The sequence below is a fragment of the Anarhichas minor genome, unplaced genomic scaffold, assembly GCF_050575085.1.
Source record: "Anarhichas minor isolate MPS153535 unplaced genomic scaffold, ASM5057508v1 ptg000025l, whole genome shotgun sequence".
NCBI lineage: Eukaryota > Metazoa > Chordata > Actinopteri > Perciformes > Anarhichadidae > Anarhichas > Anarhichas minor.
Genome location: NW_027466471.1, coordinates 7,146,287 through 7,165,268, shown reverse-complemented (window position 1 = coordinate 7,165,268; position 18,982 = coordinate 7,146,287).

Sequence of the window (18,982 nt, the reverse complement as noted above, 5' to 3'; positions counted from 1 at the left end):
TGAGCTAGCCGCTGTCAGCCTGCTGTGTGGAAACCAGATGAGACGGCCTCTCCAGCGAGAACCTGGCTCTGTTAAAGCACGTTGAACCCCATAACCCCTCAACCTAGGCAGACTAACGGCCAGCGAAGGTTGTCGAGTAAAACCATGAGTCACGAGACAGAAGGAGTAGATGACATGAGGGACAAAGAGAGGGGGGGAGAGAGGGAGAGTGATGAAGAGGGGAGAGGAGGTGGGGAGTTTTAGAAGACAAAAGAAAAAGACATGAGTGAAACCATAGATGGAAGAAAATTGGAAAATAGATGGCAGAAGACGGACAAACAGCAGAAGAAAAGCAGAGGAAATGGGGAGAGTAAGACAGAAAAAGAGCAAATAAGTGAGCGATAAGGGAGACAGAAGAGACTGGAGACACAGTACACACACGTGTACACACACACACACACACACACACATACAACAGCCTGGCGCCAAACCATCTAAATTGAGTGCAAATAAAGAACTGCAGCAGTGTTTGGCAACCTTCCAATCGCCATGCAGGAAGTGTTAAGACGGGATGATTGAGTAGTTTTTGGACTAACAACATTCTGCCTTCAGATGAGCCGAACCGTCATCCTTCAGCCCCCCCGCGCCCCCCGATGAAAGTCAGTTATTGGAGCTGTTATGAGCGATGATGTTAATTATGTATCTGACTATTTTTACACCAAGAAACAAGGGCAGATCAGATCATTACTGGGCTCTGGTTGCAGACAGCTTGGCAGGTAGATGGTGTGATTTGAAAGTAGAGCAGACAGATGGGCGAGTGAGTGAGGCTGTGATTACCACAGGATGAGAGATGATTGCAGCAGAGATTGCCTCCGTCATTAATCAAACAATGGTCGATATGTTGCACCGCGGCAGTGGCCTTGATGCATGGCCAATGTTTTGAGACTAAAACCACTGCGGATACAAGAGTTTGCAACAATCACCTACATTTTTCACACATCGTGGAGGTAGATTTCAAAGCTTTTAGTCCAGGAACTGAAAAATAGCTTTTGTCTCATTGTAAACTTGAATAAGTCTAGGTGATTATTTTAACGTTAGCTTTGAATAATTATAAGTTGACTGCAACCATGGCATTAGATTTTGGTTAAAGGGGGATTCCCATGTCTTCTATGTAAGCAAAAACAAAAAGGGGAGATGCGGAAATCCCCTTTTATCTTAAATCCTGCTCAAATATAAAGCAAGTAACTTGGTTGGTGGGTTGCTTTCCTGTGACATGAGGAGTTTGATTTAAGCAAAAAAAATACTAAGTGTGACTTACTTATAACACATACTTTGTAAAAAAAACGTATACGGTGGGGGTATAGTGGTACACAGAAGTCACGGTTCGATTAATACCCGTTTAGGAGTCACGGTTCGATGCAAGTTCGGTAAAGTGAAATAAACCAAACAAATGCATAAAGGTGAAGTTCCTTTCAGTTTAATTTGAACAAGCTTCCTTGTAATTTTATTATTCAAATTTGTTATTATTATAAATATGATGAATGAAACATGAATTGAATGTTTTCTGAATCTTCTTTTGACTTACAGAATATGATTTTACAGGGCAAACATTTCCAGAGGAATTATATGTTCAGACAAAGGTAGTGATGTGTAAATAATAAAATTATTTAACTGTAGCAAATTGTTATATTGGTTGACAATGACGTACAATTCCATAGTTATAGAAATTATATTTTTCATAACATCTTTCTATTCCTTCCATTCATCCTGATTATACACCATTTTATCGATAGTACTCTTTAAGCTTGGCAGTTCATCTTTGCGGATCCTGTGGTCCTGTAATATGGTTACGATGCGTGATCAAACATTTACATTAAGTCGGTAGAATTCTGGTTTGTGTTGAATGATCATCTTTGAGTGATGATGCTGGTTAACAAACCATGAATAATGAACTATAAAGAGAGAGACTCTACCTGAGAGTTTAGGGACATACAAATGCAGAAAAGCCATTTCAGTAGCTGCAAATCAAATATGTCTTTGTGCTTTCAGATCTCTTTCCAGTACAAATGCACATTAGAAGCTAAGCCCAGAGCTGCAAAATGTTCGTCAAAATAACAAATAAATTCGAAATAAATATGAACTGAATTAAAAGTTTACCTGGAGTGAAATTATTTTGTAGCTATGCACCATTTACTCTAAAATCTAATCTGAAATTAGACAAATTGTCTAATGAATGTGATTTGAAGTTAGCTCATGAATGAGATTTTGAAGGGCTTTAATTTTGAAATGCTACATCAGAATGTAACTTTGCACCATTTACTCTAAAATCATTGCAACTGCAATGATTACACCTGTGTCTTGGTGTCCTCGTATTGTATTGTATCTTATATATTGTTGTTGTATTTGTGTTTTTTGATACTATATGGACTCATGAGTCTGAAATAAAAGTTGAATACTCTCACCCACCCAGTCCCACCCTTTCAAAATAAAAGCCCCACAAATTCAAGATTCTATCCAAGAGTATGACTCTAAAATGCAGAAACAGGAGTAGCGATATCTCAATCGAACCTCAATGACACTACCGGTAACATCGGCGTGTGTATATATTGCGACGTCTTCGGGCAGTAGAAGCCACACTGTCAAAAGTTCCTGCGGAATTTTCTAGTTGATATTACAGTTCAAACACACCAATAAGGTTTTAGCGTCTGATTGCAATGATCCATGTGGAAAACATGTACATGTTGCCTTTGCGCCAAGAATAAAGAAGACCAAACACTAGCAGAGAAACAAAGAAAAATCACATTTTTAGACGGTGAGCTGCAGCTCCTGTCCGACGAGGTGCAGAGGTACTCCTCGAATGAAACGTGACAGAGAGAAACCATATTTGGAAATCTGATATGCCACGACCACTGGAAAGGCATGATACGCCCGAGTATGTGAAGACGAACAAACAAGTTTGTTACTATCTCGTACAGCCAATCAAAGAGAGTGGCAGCTTTACAGTATAATCATAGTTGAGCCCTTTCAAACACACTTTGACCAATCATCAAAGCAGAATGTTTTGGTCATCAATTTGTTGATTGCAGTTGAGATTAGAGAGATGAGAGATTTCTCTGCTCTGTAACCGATGGACTTGTGTTTGTCCGTGCTGCCCTGACCCTGCTTGGCAAATAAGGCACAGCTTGCTCGTGCTGGAAATAAAAATACTCACTCGGATTCTCACTCACTCTCTCTCACACACACAAGTACATGTGAGCGGTCTCGCATGTACACACACGAGCAGGGACAGCAGACTGTCTGCAAGGTCAAACCGGTGGATCAGCAGCATCCCTTACTCCCCTCGTCCATGTCTCCATCTTTCCCCCCCTTCCCTCTCTCTTTCTCCCTCTGTCTGAGCGTGTCACCTTTCTGCCCTCATCCTCCCTTCACTTTCTCCCCTCCATCTCAATGTGTCAGTGATCCAGGTCCCTTCCTCCCATATCACTTTTCTCTTCCCCTCCCTTCCTCTTCCCCTCATCCTCTCCTGGCGGGTCAACTCCTGACCTCTTGGTCTGACCTTTTGCTCCTACTCTCCTGCTCTTCCCAGCAACACCAGCTGCCAATCTAGTTTGCCCATGGCAGTGCGGGAAAAGCCCGTAGCTGTACAAATATAACAAAAGCTGAGCCCTGCTACAGAATATTGGCACTTGGAATACTAACCATTTCTATTTATTTTAACACAAAACGTCCAAAAAACACTGCTTCTTTTCTTTGTGCTTTCAGTCTTCTTCCCAGCAGAGTGTACATCTGCACTGCTGAGAAAATAATCAAATTTCTTTTGTTTCAGTTTTAAATGGATATGAGCTGAATTCAAAGTTAACATCTGCAGTGTTGATTCTGGTCACACGTGAAAGAACAGCGACGAATGAGAAATGCAGACTACAGAGATTTGGACCCTCAAGTCAAATTTAAAGGGACAGTTCACCACAAAATCAAAAATACATATGTTTCCTCTTACATGTAGTACTATTTATCAGTCTAGATCGTTTTGGTGTGAGTTGCCTAGTTTTGGAGATATGTACTCTAACTCGGCTCGTTGTCCTCAAAGCGCATACAATTCACCGTGATAATTAAAGAAGAAAAAAGTTTTGAACCAGTAAAATACTGGGGCAACAAAAGCTGAATAAGACAGCAGCAGGCAGATCTTGAGTTGGCCTATTAACCACAGCGACGCTTAGGAGGTCAATGAACAGGATAAAATGAGCATTTTAATAATCTTATAGTCTTGGGAAGATCCCAAGGCATTCCAGGCCAGACTGGATGTGGGATGGAATCATGCTGCCTACTCAGATCAAATGCATCTGACCAGGATGAGCATCTGATGGGGCTTATGATCATTTAAAAACAGCAATATTGATAAGCGGACTTGCTCAGTGCAAAATGTGACCGGCATAATTGACCAATATCAAGCCTTTTTGACCTTTGTGAAAACAAAGAGCCAGGAAGGATATTGTTATTAGCTTTGTTGCACCATTCACTTCTATTTAACCTTCTCTGTTGAAGTTTAAACTGATCCAAGAAGGAATGGTATGGTCCTATTAGCAGTCAAGCTAACAAGCTTGCTAAGTGACATAAGCAGGCTTGTTAGCTCAGAGAGCTTATTTTCCCTCCTTAATAAAACTCTTCAGTGAATGAAATGATGTACAATCAGAAGACCATAAAGCCAGGGGCGAGTAAACTACACAGTACTGAGAAAATAGGAAGAAGCTTGGGGAGCCATTGTGACTGACTAGCGGTTCCTAGTTTGCCAGCACATTATAGTTTTTTAGCATTTAGCTAGCCAGCAACATCAGTCTTTCTACAAAGCTTCTAGATCCAAATACGATGATATGAATTTTGCTATGCCACTTTGTAGTATGACTCGGTCTTAATGTTAAGGTCTCAAAAGTCCGTAGGTATCGCACGACTAACCGATATTCCCTTTCCCAAAGCTATCTCTGTAGCCAGAGGTCAGTCTGCAGAGGCAGCTTTCTCTGCCTTTGCATCTGATTGGCAATGCAACAAACCATTTTGTCTATATATCCTTGTGGATGAAGGGCATGGCTGCCACATTGTTGTTTTGGGGGGGCTGTTTCTGGACCTGTACCTATGTGACTTGAGACTATAAGACCTGTATTGAATTCTTTGGACTTGAACTTCCCCAAAAGACTTAACAGCTCTGTAAAAAAGTGAACTGCTTTATATTGCTGAAATATCACATCTATACGCCTTTGTGTTCTTGTTGACTTCACCTTTCTTTCCCAGCTGCACCAGATATTTGTCTATCTGAATGTTTTTCACACAGACCTCAGAACCCCTCTTATCCTACCAGTCCAGCCTGGCCCAGACCTGGCCAACTTATCACCCAGGCCAACCCATCTTCTCTCCATTACACCACAAACAAATTGGTCTGTTACACCTCTGTCTGGGCCCAGATTGCATTTCTCTTCTCATCCGTCACTGCCTAAACAGTCTTTCTTCTTCACTGTGACATTTTCAGCTCCCTTTGTCCACATTTTCACATTGCCCTCCCCGGTCAGACACCACCTCTCTCTTCATATGTGCCCTCGCTGCTTAACTGCCTTCACTTGTCAAGATTGAATCACATCTCTCTTTAACTCGCTTACATACACTAACACACACACACACACACACACACACACACACACACACACACACACACACACACACACACACACACACACACACACACACACACACACACACACACACACACACACACACACACACACACACACACACATCACATCTCTACAGTGCATGTAAAATATCTACCCACACAAAACTAAGACTATTGCTATTCATGCAAGGGCAGCCAGAGACACATCACACCCTGAGTAACAAACATGAACCATGTCAGCCCCTTTTTATGCAAATAGTTTGAAAGCAAAAGAGTCACTTTCTGAAGTCTTGTCATCAAGGTGAGGTTGCCAGGCAAACAGGAAGTGAATACACTTGGCCAATAGTCGGGCACATAAACTCCCGTAAAACCACAACGTGTCATTTTTACACCACGATGTCTGTATATGGATTAAACGCATATGATTAAAGACATAACCTAATAATTAATGAGCTTTAGAGTTACTGGATTCAAACTGCATTCAAACTCGACAGAAACGAAAATTCATCAAAACGGTCTTGCTTAGTATTTCCAATTCCAACAATCACCAACTCTGGTTTGGTCGAAATAAACCCTAAATTCACCAAGTTAGATGAAAAATATGCCGGCTCTACCCCGCTGTCTCTCTCTCCCGTTGCCAGCTCCAGTGCTATTAATAGCTCGGGAACGAGTCTGTAACTGCGCGCCGAATGTTGGAACAAACTTTGAAATAAGGCCTTGCAGATCTAATATCAGTGAAGATTCAGCAGCTGGATTGGGAATTTCTTGCCTCAGATTTGGTCAGAAACAAATTATGGCTGCTGAGTTGAAATAACTTAAAGTTTACCAGCGTGTTTCACCTGTTTCCGATTCGGGGGACAGGAAATGCATTGTGCGCATAGGATTGTGGGTGTTTTAGGAGCGCAGAGGATACGCACATGCATCCTTGAAAATCCTCTGAACTTAGGACTCAAAGGATCCTCGACATCTGAACAGTACAGCAGGATTTGATGATGTAGCATCCTAGAAATTCGGCTGTTGAAGGATCCGTCCTTGACTTTGAGAAACTCCCAAATTAAGACCCTGATTCCTCAGTATACAGTATTCTGTATGTATCCACTGCACATACACACAACTGATGCTCTCATGTTTATGTAGGCTGCTGGCCACTTGAGCTTTTGGTTCAAACTGCCTGAAATCTCCAGAAATCGTTTTCCACATTCCCCCCCCGAGTTCTTCACCAGTCTCAGGTCACATGTGAGGTCTTGTCAGTGAGTTAAAGTCTTAACTGTAGCTTTGGTGTTTCCTCCAATACTCTCCACTGAGTAAAGTTATTTAACGACAGGACAGTATTGCTTTTCACTGCAGGCAGAGACACAGTATGACAGAAATACTTCACTGCTTACCAACATATATCAAACCACACACCCACATAAACACTCGTGATGTACTCTCCTATAGACGCATGCTTACGCCCTCCCCTGAGTTTGATCACCATCATATTGAGCCACGCAATAGAGATTTGTTCCTGTTGATTCAAATCTGTCAATACAGCCTTTTAATCAAACAGTCTTTCTCACCCTTTTACTCTCCCTGCCTCCCACACATTCTCCAAAAACAAACATATTGACTGGGATTCCAGGGAAGGATAAGAGCTGAAGAACAAGTACAAACCTTTGGTGCGGTGGCAGGTGATGAAAGGCCGACAGACATGTACAGTCAATTGTGGGTGTGTGTGCTGTGGGCTGTGGGATGTGTGAGGCTACATTAATGATCTGGCCTGAGGAAGGTCTACGCTTCATGTCCCCATATTTCTCTGTGTGCACCATCGATGTGTACTTATGAGGATGAATGTTCAATCATAGGCGTGTTTTTGTGCTCTCCTCGCATCTCAGAGGAGAGACAGAAAGCCTCTGCAAGCACACATGAGAGTCCTGTAACAGGGGCAGACACAGCGAAGGTTACAAGAGTTAATACAATATGGGACTGAGAGGTGTAGGATGGTATGGGAGGAATGCAAATGTTTCATTTCAAAATGTACTTGAGGTATATCTGATCAAAAAACAGCAAACAGATATGTAAAAGCTCTGAGCTCCTTGCCTCTCTGTAAGACTGCCTGAATGAAATAGTACCTGGAATGAACAGGTTGCTTTGTATCATGAAAGAAAAGAGATTTTCCAGATTAGCATAGAAATTGGTACAAAAATCAGTCTGGGTCACAAGACACAAAAAAAAACCCTTTTTTTCTTAATAATTGTGGTTCCCAAGAGCAAAATCTGACAAGAACAGTGGGGCCTAAAGTGATCTCCATTTTTCATCAGTGCACTATTCAAGCCGACCATAAAAAGCTCACAGTGGAAATCTACAGGCCGTGCCAGGGTCCTGCCTGCCTCGCAACGCCACACAAAGAGGAGACGCAGTGATGTTTCCCGTATGGAGCGTGGCCAAGGATCTGCAAGATAATCAACCCCATGGCTGCCTGGGCAAGCTTGTGACTCCAAAGAAAAATAAAAGCAAGAAGTCACCACTTATCTGTGAATACCATCGGCATGAGATACTTGTCAAGTCAAGTTCATTTAAATAGTCAAAAATCAAAGTTTTTTTCCCAGAAGGTTGTGCAATCGGCCTGACTCCCTCCGTCCACGATCACTCTATAAATCCAACCTTACTCACAGACGAGGCCGGCATATAGGTCTCATATGAACAGAGTGGACAGGCAAGCATTTTAAAGCAGACATATATTTAGTAGGAGAGCTACAAGTACTGGAAAAAATATAATAAGAAAATGTATATGCCTGCAGTACATGCTGCTCACATGCTTTATTCACTATGCCAATAAAATGCATACCAGTAGTTTCCTCTGGTTTGCATGATACAGTACATGACTAAGTACATGACTAATATGACTAATATTTCCTAGAGTGAAAATCAGAAATGATTCACTAAGCACACACCATGTACAACGAATGTGACTTGGTATTTATAAAGATAATCTGCTGACCCAGGTCAAGTAAAGGTACTGGTTCTTTATTCATGTGTTCAGAAAAAGGTTGTGAGGAGGAGTGGAGATGTTGACACACACCATTTATCTTTGAGATGAAGGTACACTCCTCCACTGGAGCGAGAACTCATGCGATGCACGCCACACACCTCGAGCTCCTGAGAAAGGCATCTGACACGGGGAAATTTAACAGTCACATTTTTTGGAAAGCTCTGTGTAATACTCAGCTTACTGTCAAGTGACCACACGTGTAAAAAAATAAATTGTCAGATTTGTAGGTGTAACAATGAAAAAAAGCAGCATAAATATGTTAAATGTGTGAATCAGAGAGAGATTGTCTATTGAGATACAGTACTTAGTGAATTGACATGACAGCTTTTTGTCTTATGATAGACAGAGATTAACTATGCCAGTGCTGGTGAGCAGTGGACATGGCACCTCACGGTCGATACTTCCTCTGAATTATTAATCATTTTGTTTTCAGATTTTAAATTGTTATTTGACATTTTAGTAAAAACACTTATTTTGGCAAAAATGTCTAACTTTTCATTTAAAGAAATGTTTGAATAATGGAATATACAGCAACACAACCTCACCTGTCGTTTAGATGAAAGGTTATTTAGAGCTTTTTTTTTGTGTGTAATCTTCATATCACATACCGTCGAGCCCTCATACACAAGCATACCCGCAGCAGGCAACCACATTCCTCCACTCTGTCTCTCCTCATGCAGGGCAAAACACTGCAGATGAAGAGAGAACAGAAAGGGTGAGGGCACGGGTTGAGTTTAGTTCCATCATCACTTTGTTGACCACTTGTAGAGTCATTACAGATGTGGAAGATTATTCCATTACCTTGCCGTATTTCAGAATTGACTTAACTTGCTTCAATGATACAACATACTGGTATTTGAGACGAGGATATCTATGGCGATGGCGACTATGTGGTCGGTACATTGGGAACATATTTTCATTTCTGCCAAGCAATAACATGTGGATTGTTTGTACCACTATAACCCTATTTGACATTATGGACGTTTCTTTTGAGCTGAATTGAACAAGCTTTTAGGGATTAAAGGGCAGCAGCTGTGGCATCAGCTGATAATTGCCACCCAGTGTTGAATTACAAAGAGAGTTGGTACTCCATCTACCCTAACTCACTGGGGGGTCATACTCCATCTACCCTAACTCACTGGGGGGGGGGGGGTCATACTACAGCAGGCCTAAATAATGGGAACAGTTAAACCTCTACAACAAAGTCTCTGGGGAGCTCCAATGCAAACAAAACTTTTAATTATTAGATGAGTCTGCATCAGGATCAGTTACTTGCTTCATCGTGTTGTCCCACTGGATTCAAGCAGTAATATGTCATTTTTATGACATGATTTGTCTGCCTTCATATCAGCACACAGCATTGCTATAGTCCCTTTGGAGAATTTGCTGGCGTAAAGAAGCACTTAAGCATTGTGTGAGTGCCACTCAACATATCTTCACCCCTCATTTTTGACTGCTGATTGTCGTATATGTGTGCAAGTACACATACATGAGTGCTGCATATGCAATGGAAGCTTTCCACAGTGTACCATGTGTGTTGTCTTACATACAGTGTGTCGATGGAAGAAGCTCTCGGATTAGAAACAGAGAGAGAACACAGAGAATGTGTTTGCTTAAGTGAGAGGAGACCGTAAACTAATTTGCACCGTTTAGCATACTGCAAATATAACCTGGTTTCGCTCAACAAGATGCCGATGAGTACTCAAAGAATCCCCCAACAAACAAGGAAAACTAAAAACAACTTTCGAGACTTGAACTGCAGCATTAACCATGCTTTTGGGAGGGAGACACTTCCATTTTTTCTTATAGCTCTTGTTCTTATAGAATTTGAATGCATTTTGTTCCATTTAGACACCAGCTTCTGCCAAATGAATGTAACGTAATAAAGACTTTACTGGCTTGTTAAATTGACCCCTTGCTAAGCTCCACCCACCACTGCTACTGCGTCAAGCTGTCAGAGCTGCAACGGAGCCCAAACTGTCACTAAATGCACTCCGTGAATTAATATTATCCAATTCAAAAAATAAAAAAGGAAAATAAAGGACAAAAAGGTTCACATGCACACATTTCACATAATGAAGAAGACATTGGATCAAAGGTTCACTATTAAGGCCTTTACACGCGCTATTTTATGGACTTTCTTTTCAGTGAAATGTTCTGAGTGAATTTAAGTTCCCTCTTTGTAAATGCAATGTCTAGGTCTCGGGCTTTTGTTGTGAAAGGTAAGAACAGAAGGAGTGGATCCCGTCTGTGCTGCCTTTGTCAAGGTTGAAAGGAGTAATAGAGTTTGCTATCTTGGTAAACCTTATTACTACATGTTGCTGTACGTTTTAGTGTATGTTAGTGTATGTTTTAAATATGTCCTTTTAACACAGTGCGATTGGTTGATGCCTTTATTCACAGAGCGAAAGCTCAGAAAAATCGATCTTGTTCCGGGAAAAAATGACGTTGCTTTCTGCAGTGTAAGGTGCACAACAAAAACAACAGTTCCAAAAAAGTATTACTTTCTATACTTTGTAATTAATCGCATACAAAGAAAACACCCCGGGTGTGTATAAGCCTTTACTGCGATGCTGTAAAACACACAGACGAGTTGCTCCTCATCCGTTGCATCCCTGACAAGTCTTGTTTTCTGCCCCTGACCTCTGGGATCAAATCAACCAGGACTTATATATCATAACTTTAACATCATACAGTGGTACCAGACTTAATTTACATTATTCTGGTTGTACAACTCAGTGTTTGCTATACTTAGAGCTTAAGTGTCCACAAAAATGTCAAACATCTGCCTTGCATGCTCTCCTACACCACAATAGTTTGCCTATTCTGAAGAGATATAAATCCCATCTGTGTTTCTCTGCGGGGTCAGAAACCAAACCTCGCAGGTTGGGGCCGCCTGGAGAGAGAAACCTCCACTTTCACATTCCAAACCCTCATTCCGACAGCGATACCTACTGCTCGCTCTGTAAGATCATAGTGATAGTCAAGATGAACATGATGATAGCGAGAGCGATGGCGGCGCCGGTGGTGGAGATGAACATGATGATGATCATGATCTGCTATTTCTGCCAATGACAGCGTTGAGTCGTTCACAGGGTAAAGAGAGGCGCAGCAGATACGCCGGCTAAATCAGGTTGACGGTAGGGGTCCGGGGCAGCAGCAGCAGGATAGGTGAAATCACATTAAGTGGAATGAATGTGATTGGGCCCCAGGCTTGCCATCAACACACAGGGCCTCCAACTGTTTCTGGATTACATCGTGAAGGGCAGCGAAAAGACGGAGCCAAAGATTGCAAGTCTGTATATTTGAATTTAAGACTGCGAGTTGCTCTTGTGTGAAGTTCCAACAACGAAATAGACACCGGACAGGCCTCTTAAAGGAGAAGCCGGGAAGAAAAGCATCACTTTTAAACTGTGGGAGTGCTTGTCTTTCGCCACCAGCTTTACTACTTACACTGTCAAACAGCCTCTTACGCGTCACCCTGTCTCGTAACGACACATGCACTTTGGTGGACGTCTCTATCTCTCTGTGTCACTTCTCTTTAGACTCCTGACAACTTCTCTTTAGACTCTTATTCTGTGGATAGAACCACTTTTCTGATCCATCAATCCTGGAGAAGATGCGAGGAGAGAAGAAGACGGAGAGGAAGGGTGCAGAGGATGGGGATGAGAGCAGACTTGTCAGACACGAGATTGTCTTTCTCTGATTAAAATAGCACGCTTTTGGACCGACGCGCCATGCTGGTTGTGAGGCGGCGTGGGTACGCGAAGGCCCCGGTCGATAGCACTCCACCGCAGCGGAATATGAAAAGTATTGATCTGCTACTTTACCTTGGACAGCTTTGAGCGCAACGCCTGTGATGTTTCTGTAGCCAACCTTCAAAGTCAATACGCTTTTCTCTACATCACTCTGACTTGTAAAGAGACGGAAAGCAGAGAAAAAGAGATTCCTGTCATATCGGACAAGAGAGCTTGCGTTTCCCTCTGAGCTTTTTGTGCGAGAGGTCAGGCTGGTTGTTGTGTTTATTACCTCGTGGACCTGAAGGGGAGGGATAAAGGCGATGAGGGTTTGGGTCAGATGGAGAAAGGTTAGAGCCAGGGTGAGGCAGCTTGTGGCAGGGAGGGACAGAGCCTGGACTTAGAAAGATGAGGGCTAGCCAAGGCCACGACCCCGTGTCTTTCACACATGTACACATGAGGGTCACTTTCCATGTTTGGGAATTAGCCAGACAAACACACAGCATGTTTGCTTTTATTTTCTCTCTCTCTCTCTCTCTCTCTCTCTCTCTCTCTCTCTCTCTCTCTCTCTCTCTCTCTCTCTCTCTCTCTCTCTCTCTCTCTCTCTCTCTCTCTCTCTCTCTCTCTCTCTCTCTCTCTCTCTCTCTCTCTCTCTCTCTCTCTCTCTCTCTCTCTCTCTCTCTCTCAAACTCGTACAGAGGAAAAGAGGAGCAGCAGCTGTAAGCCTTCAGACTGTGGAAAATCAATGGCATCAAAAAGAACTGACGGACACGTTTAAGGACACGGATCTTGTGTAAGAGAATCTTCCTCCACAGAGAGACCTACTGAGAGAAACACACTCGGGACAATCCTCACTGTTAAAGCTGGCTGATCCCTGATCAGAGTAGGGGGGGAAGTCTTCAGGGAGTAATACAGAGAGACAGAACACCAGAAACCACCGGAATAACAGATCGTGGAGCGGGCCCTGAGATCACAGAGGGCTAAAAAACACAGACGGAAATCAAAGTCAGGAGGCTTTTCCTTGTTGAGCCTCTCTCTGGAAATGTGCATCGTTCTCATGGACTGTAACATTGCTCTTGAAGACAGTGAATGAGGGGGATACTTGTATAATGTCGCAATCACTACGTTAACACAAAGTCTCTCGGCCTGATTATCTGTCCTGGTCGGCGCCATCAGGCCTATTCAAGAATGTGGGTGAGGAGGTGGGGGAACAGAAAGAGATGGTGATTAGAATCGAGTGAGTAAACGCACCAGGGTGGCTGAGAATTGGTCACATCTGCCGTGATCGGACGAGAGGTGTGGCTCTGCGGACCTCTAAGTAGCTAGATTAACCACTGGCCACGAGGCTATTGATGTTATTGAGCTGACAGGCTGATGAATGGAGTCCTTCCGCAAGGTGTGTGAGTCCGCTGCTGGAGCATGGTTAGCGTGTTCACACGGGCCAGGCGGTGTTGGAGAATACAGAACCGCCGACAATTCATTTTGAAAAGCAAAAGATTTTTTGTTTGGCAGCCTTTGAGAATTTGAGGGAAGACTCCGAACTTGCCTTATTTAACGGGACATTTGCCTCGAGGCCAGATACCTCAACTACCCTCGGTTAACAGCAATTAATCCATGTTACAACGCTTCACCAGCTGCCACATGTATGTTTGTCAACATTTTTTTATCACCGTCAGTTATGAATAAAGGTGTGAGACCTACAATCAAGATGCATTGCTTTGTTACATTCAAAGCGTATGAACCACTGGCACAGCACTGTTGTTTCTTCAGGCCGAGCAGCTGTTGTTGGCTTTGCGGCGCATCGCTAACCTGCGAGAGGAGAAGCGTGACAGAGTGTTGGAGAATATGTTCCTGTCTTTATTTAAATATCTCATTCTGCAGACCTGACTCTGCTTCGACTGAGAGTCGATTAGACAGTCAAAGATTCATTTCAATTACCTCCTGAATCTAATGTGCCGAGTTCATTCTCTTCTCTTAGCACAATCTGTGGTCATTTGGGAAAGCTTATAGTGAGTTAAATATCCAGCGTTTGGGCTTCTATGGAGTAGCTGAAATGGTACAACTAGCCCAAGTCATTTCACAGTCACTTAGAGAAATTATTATAACATAGTGTTTATACGTCAGTCCCCGGCGTTCTGCTGAATAACATATCAATTGAAATATTTTCAGAGACCGTGTTTAATTACTTTCCTTTCCCCTGAATGGGGAACGACGAAGCTGTTGCTCCACACCTGCACCTGAACAAATCATTTAGCTCACATTCTGGCTGTCTTTCTCTTCCTAGTGTGCAAAGATCTTGTCTGCTGTCGTCCCGTGCAGACGCACATGCATGTACGCCAACACACAGACACACAGCTGTCTAACCACACACAATCAAACATGCAACAGGTGTCCTGTTCCTGAGGGTGTTGTTTCTGCTAATGCAGCAATAAGGTCAGGAGGAGAACTCATATTCTCCCCGTTCCTCTTCTCAGGTTAGGTTCAGTTAGCTGAGCTCCTCGAGAGAAATGCAAAATCACTTCCCACACAGAGAAGCAGTCTTCCCGACCACAGCCGACCCAGATCCTCCCTGGTAACAGAAAGCAAATCTGGATCATCTTTATGACACATGGTCTTAACGGACCACACTTGCCTCCTCTTTGATATACAGGCTAGAAGAGAAAAGAAAGCCAAACAAGAGAGTCACTTGAGGACAAGCCAGCGAGATGAAAGATAGAGAAAAGATCCAGAGAGTGTGTGTGCGGGGGGAACAGCAGGAGGTGTTCATCTTCTTTTATGGAAATAATATGTTATTGTCCATCAAGAGAGCACAGAACAAACATTCCAAGGAAACATTAACTTGGCTCCCAAACAAAGCCACCAGGCCGATCAGATACAGGTTGTATTTCAATGACTCAGCTCTTATTTCTTCTTTACCTTGTCTTGACCCAACGTGGCGTATCTTATCTGTGCTGGCTGAGACGGATTTGGAAGAGGCTGCCTTTTGCTGATTTATGCTCTGGTTGTTCTGATTACACATTTATTTCTGTTTGTGGTTCAGAGGGGGAAAACATTTTCCACCGTGAAGTGAGATGTCTGCACAAAGGCATAAATTTGGAGGCTATTAAAGTGTTAGATTTAGCTGAGAAAGTAGCTTTGTTGCAAAATAACTGGCTGAGTTTATCAAATAGAATCGTTAGAATCTCTGACTTAAGTTAGTCATTCCAAAACTCATTAAAATAAATCTACAAATATAGAGGATCCATTATGGGATCTCACATTTCCTAAAAGAAGACACGAGTAACTCAATTTGCGTACTCATTGCTGTAACTGTTCATCAACAAACGTGTCACTTTATACATTGTAATCAAAGTCTTTGCAGCTTCTGCAATAGTGTTTTTTTTAATTACTTTATATTTAGGCAACAGCATGACATCTCGTCTAAAATACATGTATAAAAAAAAAGCATTCAAAGGGACGAGGTGAACAGCTTCCCAAATCGGTCTCTTCTCCTTAAACTACCAACAACAAGATCTTTAAAAAAACACAGTGATAATAGCTGTGAGGAGACAGGTTGTCAGTGTAATAACCACAAGAATGTATTTCCTGAATAATGGCTTTATATGTTGTTCGTGGCGTTACAATGGTGGGAGTCGGACAGGCAGACGAGACTCCAAGAAGCTGGTCACGTACGCCTATAGGCACAGAAACTGGTGCTCACACACACACACACACGTATGCACTTGCAGTGCTGGTGCCAGTGCATTGTTCAACATGTTTAGTTTTGAGATATGAATCCTTCCCTTTGATGAAGTCATTTCAGACTACACCACACAGGCATGCTCGGTCGTCACGTAGCAGCCACAGCGTTGACATGCAGACATTTAGCTAATTACACCGAGGACATGAAGCCAAATATAGTCTGCAGTTGTGACATTCTTATTGAGCATGGTGAGCAGGTCATTCAGAGAATGCAACAGAACACCTGAAGCTTACTCAAAAGAAAAGCTGTCTACCTATTTATGCTCCAACCATGAGGTATAGCTCAGAGAATTGGGCTTTTGACTGGAAGGCTGTTTCCTCAAATCCCCGAGCTGGGAACACGAGGGCAGTGCAAAAGAAAAAAAGCCAGCACATTCCCAAGCAACTTCTGTGGAAGTGACCCTGAGTAAGGCAATTAACACCCGGCTGGTCAAGTAGAAACGCTCGTTGAACAACAATGGGGGAACCTTGGCTCCCATGAGGTGCGAATGTGTGGAACTGAGGGTGAAGCGGGGAGTTTCTGAAAAGCGGCCCGGTACGGTCAAACTAGCCTGAGTAAATAGAGGTAAATAAATAAATAAAAGCCTGCTTTTCAGAGCCCAGCCACAGCGGAGGAAGCACCGCCATGCTGGTTTGAAAAAGATCCTCGAACACCGTCTAAAGAGCACAGCGGGGACCGTTGCCTTGGCCCATGTCCCGTGCAAATTCACCCCATTTCGGCTTATTCAAAACACAATATTCTCATTACGCTCCGTTGGCTCGCTGCACTGTCATTTCATCTGGCTTTCCGCGCACCAGCACATTAGCCCCTTTGGTCTAGTAATGTTCAGAACATAACCCATAAAGCACCGCTGTAATGTGTCTCTGCCTCATTATTGCCAGGTCAGTGTACGGAGCAACACAGGAGAATCGGCAGCCTCGTATGGCTTGTTAATTCAACACCTCTCTCATTCAGAGCAGCATTTGTACAGCTGGCCTTTTGAAAGGAGTTCAAACTATATACTCCTACACATGCAGACACATAAGATACGCAGTCACATACACACAGACATACACACGCTCACAAAAAAAACCTAGTCCCTGCTCTGACATCACTCCACACCACTGGTTCCTGCCCAACCTTCAGCCCCCACCTTGGGAAATCACCCAGAGCCTGTCCAGCCACCAGGGCGTGAAATACACACCCCTGGAAAGCCACCAAGGTGGGTGGAGGGGCTGGGCGGTCGGTGCGGTGAGGGGCCAAGAGGTGGCGAGTAGCAAGTGTGAGATTTGGAGATGGAAAATGGGGGGGGGGGGGGAATTCAGTGAGGGAAATGCAAAGGGGAATGTGTGTGTGTGTGTGTGTGTGTGTGTGTGTGTGTGTGTGTGTGTGTGTGTGTGTGTGTGTGTGTGTGTGACGGTTCTGCAGGGAGCAGAGGGAGGTGTTGATTGGAGGGTTTGGGCGGCAAGAGATGGAATTGAAGGAGGATTAAATGGACACTAGGTTTCAGGAGGAAGGAGGGGGCCGCTTTGAAAGGAGGTCCGGGGGTGCACTCTTGGCCTTGAGACTTGGGGCTCCGTCACGCCTCAGGTCTCTGCGAGCCACTTGGGCCCGGAGCTCCAGAGGGGAGTCGGCCCGACCTTTGTTACAGTGGAGGGGTGGGGAGTGACAAGACATACCGGCATGTCTGACATGTCAGAGCAGTTGGCTGGGAGACCCTGAATCTGGTCCAGTCTGACGCTGGCCATCTGCAGCTTTAGAACGGCGCTGGAGTGTATTAATTTGACGGCGAACCGAGGAGGACTTGAGATCGTGCTTCAGAGGAGAAAACAAAGAGCGGTGGGAGAATCAGGCGTTGATTAAATGTGCAGCGAGATATTTCAGCGAGCAAACAAGACCAGCATATCCTTGGAGGAACCCTAATGGTAGCTAAATCAAAGAGAGGGTTGGTTTTTTTCTGCTGAAAGACAAATATAAATAAGCATGATCAGATTTAGGCTTTGCTCAAGTCCCCAGTTGGATGTGTTCATCCTTATTCCGTTCTCTCAAAGAGCTCCCTTTAATGTCACCCAGCGAAGGGAAGTGATGAAATGGAGCAATTACGTATCCATTTGTGCTATTCAGGTGAAACCAGGTGTAAAATTTCCAATCTGTGCACCTGCTGTATCTTTAATTCATTGTGCATTTTCACCAGTGTTGCCTGTTAGATGGTAATATCCCAAAATGTGGACAAAGCATTACATGCAATACATCTATTCAGCATTATCATATTGCATCCAGAGGGAAGGATTGTTTTTCCTGTGTGAGTTTACCCCAAAACACATTGCAATAGAGAAGTTATGAGAGCCAAACACAAACAAATCTTATGGGAGAAACATTACAGAGTTGTAGAGTTGTACTGTAATAAGAGGAGGAATGCCTTGCAATAAAACAAAATTGTCCGTCAAGAAGCAACATGCTTAATTTGATATCCAGACATTTAGGAATATGAGAAAGAAAACAATAGAGCATTTCCATCCCGAATGGTGTTCTTTGGTGGAAACAGATAGCCAAGTCATCTCCCGTAGGGCTGCAGATTAATTTTCATTTTCCAAACAGTTTGTGCGTATAAATATTCATGAACCACCTTGAAAGGCGATGGGCGACTTTATAAGGCGGTCAGCGGAGAAACCAACAACCCCCCCCCCCCCCCCCCCCCACCCCCTTCTCTGCAGCTGTGCTGATGAGGGGGGGGGGGGTTAGTTCATGATGAAAGACTCTCACTATCCATGACCTTTCCAGTCTAAAACAAAGATTTGCACAATTAACTACTTTTTAAATGTCATCCAACTGCCAAATCTGCATATCAACGCCAA